Source organism: Agrilus planipennis, unplaced genomic scaffold (genome assembly GCF_000699045.2).
Source record: "Agrilus planipennis isolate EAB-ADULT unplaced genomic scaffold, Apla_2.0 scaffold28, whole genome shotgun sequence".
NCBI lineage: Eukaryota > Metazoa > Arthropoda > Insecta > Coleoptera > Buprestidae > Agrilus > Agrilus planipennis.
Window position 1 is genome coordinate 1840775 of NW_020438897.1, and position 5667 is coordinate 1846441.

Here is a 5667-nt window from a genome sequence, read left to right on the forward strand (position 1 = left end):
ACATTATGCCCTCAATATCGCTTTAATATTTAGGTAAATTTTCGTTTTTCATTTTCTCCTTGTGCTTTTTATAAAAATTGCAAAACTTAATATGCTTACAATCTTCGATTCAAAAAGCTTGGCGACCTTTTTTATTTTAACATAAACAAAAATTAGCGTATTTCCTTTTTCTCTAACGTTTTTGTCATATTTTTTCCGAAAATAAGTTGTGTATTTAGTTATCAATGCGTTTCACTCATTAGGGGTTTGATTTTAAAGAATTACATATGCACCTTCATATCAAATTTTGTTTTAGTTACAATACTGTGTACATTTCCTAAGCACAGTGCAATTAAGTAGAAACCTTTACTTCAGTTCATATGTTTATACACAACTTTAATTCCTTACGCGTTAAAAAATTACGAAACTGTTTAAGCAAATAACAGGAAACCAAAGCGCTAGTTGAGCCCTTCTTTTTCGTGTACTAATTAGAGGCAGGCTTATGTCTATTAAAAAAAAAAAAAACTGCAAACACAGGTGAACATAATTCCGAAACCATTTGCTGGGATTTCAAAGCAATCCGTATTATCCGCTTGAGCAATCGCACTCTGAATTGCACCTCACGAAGGATGTACAAACAACTTTGCGCAAGTTTCGGTTGTTCCCACGTCTACTCGTTGCTGATGTTGATAGGAATCGGCCGTTTGATGCTTTGAAAAACCGAAGGTTGCGATGTCGCAGATATGCTTCTGAACCATGTTTGCAGACTATGATGAATAATACATTCTTTGGAAATCTTTCAACAGAAAAACGACTCTTCAACCACATCAGCTATTCCTTTTTTAAACAAGCCACAATTTAATTAATTACCTACTGGTCGCCAGAGAAATCAACTAAATGATCTCTTTCAATATAAATAGGTGATATAAAAATACTTTTTTATTCAATTCTTCCATCTGCTTTTTAAGTATGAAGCAATAAATATCGGGGATATATATGTATATACATACATGGGAAAATCGCAAATTATGGGCATAGATATTTATTATCATCATAGTCATAGTAATGTAGTCAGTCCGACGACCGATTGGACACTCACTACGACTACTTCTTATTTTGAGCCAAATTCCTAGACTTCAATATACTGCATTAGTAACCAACTCTAGGTCTTCTACCTCTCATTACTTCTGTTCTAGCAATCTATTTCTCGTTTTCCTTAATGAATTTCCCCAAGTAGGTACCCTTTCTTCTCCTACTCTTTCCAATTCCTCCTCATTTCTAGTCTGCTCCGTCCAAAGTATTTTCATCATCCCTTTAGAACACCACATATCAAACTATTCTTCTCTCAGTTTAATTTAATTTCAATTTAATTCATAAATATTTACATATACAGTAAATTGGAAGGTTAGATAACAACGTCTTGGGTTATGATCATGGGCGTACTCAGGGGGGACAGGGGAAGGCAACTGCCTCCCCCCTGGAAATCTCGCAGAAAATGTATGAACTCGCCTAATCACTAATCAAAGTGTAATCGGTGCTAACTTCTGAATAAACCACGCAGTAGACACGGTGCAATTGCCATAAAAAAACATTATTTACGTATCATTTTTAAGCAAAATAAGCTCCCCTCCCTCCCCAAACATTCTGTACTGATTATTTTTAATTATAATAATTTATTATGCCCTCTAACTTTATGTACTATGTCGTTAACAACTAAACTAAACTTCACACATTAAATAAAACACCCTGTATTTAGTCACTAGAGTAAAGTATATGTCAGTACATGTTGTAATTCTAACGGTCTGTATATTCCTTTTAAGCTTTTGTCAAAATTACGCAATAGAATTACCTTATAAAGGTAATCTACATTATTTTGTTGGGAGACATCAACGTTCGATTAGGCGACGAACCTTTCTACTAAATCCCGTTAGAGCTTCATTTTTTTCAAACAGTACACATCAGGTACAGTCGAAACGTTATATATAGGTATTGGTTATGTTTCTCATGAATAATTTACACGTATAATGTTGTTAAATAGCATATTAAATTTATATGGCTGCCTATTACTAATAAAATACGAATAAACCATTTCTATCACAAAAAGTTATAAGTAATCAATAAACTGGTAGGCCTTTATTATAAACTAAATGTAATATAAAATGAAATGAAATGAGGAAATCTATGTACATAATAGTCCAAGTCCGCTAACGCTTTTTAAACAGTTATCTAGACATCTCGTAATTGTGTAATCAAACATATCAACATAATTTTCGAAATTATGCGTTTATTTCTGACATTTGTGAGTTTTGTTTATCCGCTTGTAAATTGTTATAAAAAGGTAAATAATTAGCTTGTCGTAGTGTAATTTAGCATAGATATTCTAGAATAGTTGTAGAGTACCTGTGCCTAAATGATTGAAATTAAAATCAATCACTATCAGAGAAGGTTAGAACTGAAGAGGTTTTAGAAAGAATAGATCAGAGGACTATGCAAGTCAATAAAAAGTAGACGAGATAGGTTAGTAGGACATCTTCTCAGGCATGAAGGTCTAGTCAGAGACATATTAAAGGCAGAAACACGAGTTAAGAGTAGTCCTAAATTAGATTACTATTCGCAAATAGTTAAAGATGTGGGTTGTTCTAGTTTTAGAGAAATACGAAGATTAGCTCAGGATAGGAAGGAGTAGATGTCCGTGTCCAACCCGTCTTAGGACTGACGACGTTATGATGATGTGGGATTCTTTTGTTTCAACCACACAATTTGAAACATAAGGGTTACCTAATTTGCGATAGGAAAGACTCTGTAATTCGATATCCACAATTAGGAATCCAATTAAAAATCCGGCTTTAAAACGTTTTTATCAATAAAACATTGGCTGGTAGTGACAAACATTTTGTTTACGTGTGTAATTTTTGCATTGAAAAATAAACTCCCAATTTTTGATAGGGTATCGAATTTAAGGAACCCTTTTTTAAAATTTGAAAAAGTGTCTTTTTCTACTTTTGACTATTTTTTATTCTCTATACGATTGAAGTGAATATTTATTGATTGAGGTAATAGCATATTCTTAGTGCAAAATAATTATTGATTACTAAAATCATTACAACAAACGAACCAGCAATACGTAATGCAGTAACACTGTCTATGCATGTATCAAAATGCACAATTCACATGCAACTCAAATAATATAAAATTTATTTACCTTTGTAAGTGTTTATTATTATAATTATCATTATCACTATACGCGTAACATTATATCTTGTTACCAAAAGTATTGATTTATTAATACGAATGTGTGAAGTGTTTATTTTGATAGCATATAATGTTTCTCTAACTATCTGCTTTAGCAGTGTTGTACTCATTTGTATATAACCCGTTGAATGTTTGTCGAAGAATGTCATCTCGTTAGATACACAGGTAACGCAAACAACTTTTCCTAATAACGAAGAATGCCATACAGCGTCATTAGGATGAACAAGTATTAGGTATTGCTTAATAATGAGCTTAACGGTTTACTCTGTAAATGTCTAATGAATTAAAGTATAATAGCTAATAGAAGAGCTTTTACCACACATAGAACTGATTGACTCACACACTAAGAGGAATTTATCTATTAGTATCTGTAACTAAAGCTTGCTGCTATATCCGCACTACAACTATTTCATCACACAATAATTTTATCAGATACAAGCACCGAAACGCTGAAACTATTAAGAACGTTGTAAAGTAGTAAGAAAACTATTAGAGAATAATCCAATAAGCATCAGCTAAACTTTCAATGTAGTAACCAGCTATATTTTTCGAATGAATCAAAGCTGAGTCCCTGACGTTGTCGATTTCATATAACACAAGACGCCTTGAGTTCCATGAAATGGGCAATATGAACTCACAAGTATATGTTGGCAATCTCACATACATCAAAACGCCTTGAGTTCTCTAATTTCTCTGATAATATTACTACATATTTTCGTACTGATACAGACATCCTAGAAGCAGAAATAGGAGCTAGGATAAGTAGATTCGATTACTGTTCATAAATAGTTAAAGATGTGGGATATTCTACAGTTTTAGGGAAATGCGAAGATTATCTCAAGATGATGATGATGGTGATTTTGATGATATTTCGCACCTGGCCAGGATAAATAAGGAATTCCTCTGGACCGCATGTATATTTACTACCCTGGCACATATGTTATTTTTTACCTCCCCTCGACCAGGAAGTAAAATTTTGTTGTGTTTCATGTTCATCGAGAAAAAAACTGTCTTAATACAAAGATAAAGCTCAAAAGTTATGAAACTTTTTGTTGTCCTGTCTGTGGGTAACTGTTAAATTGATATTATTAAGCGAACCCTACTGTGTGTCTTATCAAAATTAGTTTGGTAGAGGCTGAAATATAATTTATTAATGTTAAAGCAAAAGAAATGACCAAACGCAAACCTCTTTCAATGATACCTACCACGGGCAAACACTAGCATAGTGTGATCCAAACTTTAGAAAATTGTTATAGGTATTGGAAAAAGTATTTATCCCACCTTTCCGCAGTTTCTTAATGAAGTAAGTAGGTAATTTAAATATAATGGGTAAATTTTTAGCGATGCATTAATTCAAGTACACGAACAAGTGATGTTCAAAATATTTTGTTTCATGCGAGGTTACAACAAAGTGAATTGTTCGAGATAATTATTATATAATGACCGCATTCGCACACTGGCCTGAAGCTAACAATTTTCAACAATGGTTGCTAAAGCTTAGTTCTCTGAGATTCCCATTGTCAAAACATCTAATCCTGAACATAACTGAAAGTAACGAGAGCCTGAATTCTTCGGCTTATCAATATATGAAAATCAAAACAAAAGTAGCAATTTACGATTTCAATTTGTAATTAGAAACATGCGTGACCCAATTATTCATTTAATTGCTTGAAATCCACATGAAAATTTATTGGAATAGAAAACTAACATTAATTTTACAGTTATAAAACTTACATCGTCAAGTTTCTTCTGTTTAATAAATCACTTAAGTGAAATTAAATTAATTTTTGTTTCCTTTGAAAATATTTTTGATTAAGTACATAATTGTAGATTTTGTTTAAAGTGAGGTTTCCTAAACCTTTCCTAGTTTAATGCTGATTAATATAAAACTCGTTTTTAAGACAAAAATAAACATGTGATGCTCGATTCAATTGAAATTCGTTAGAAGTCAGAAAACTTTACAAGCAGTTTACCTTCAAAACTAAACAGTTGCTAATAATTTTGGGAAATTATAAAAGAGGAATTTAATCGGAATTGGAATAATAATTTTTTAATTGATGATAGATGAAAAATCACCTCAAAATTAATAAAATCTTAATTTTGACAATAGTGATTAATTAAATAACTATTAAGTAAAGTTTAAAACAAGAAAAAGTGATACGAGCAAGGACAAAAACTCTTAAAAATATCTAAAATATTTGTACTTTGTTGCCCAAGAAGCATAAAATTGAATTAAAAGAATTCGAGTAAATTTTTAAGTACTCCGAAAATAATCTTGATATACGTACAATTGATTGCATTTTACATTTAGAAAACACGGACTCAAAATTTCAAATTTATTGCCAATTTCAAAATTCTATACTACCTAAAAATTTGATACTATTGTAAAGTAAATAAATAATAATATATCCATTTAGCATAATTCCGAAACCATTT

At 31.6% G+C, this 5667-nt stretch overlaps 1 protein-coding gene across 1 annotated transcript in view; it reads right to left on the reverse strand.

The window, feature by feature from the left end:
* Positions 1 to 5667, reverse strand: part of LOC108744528 (putative mediator of RNA polymerase II transcription subunit 29) — a 13684-nt gene that overhangs the window by 7432 nt on the left and 585 nt on the right. The gene's annotated exons all lie outside the window — the stretch shown is intronic.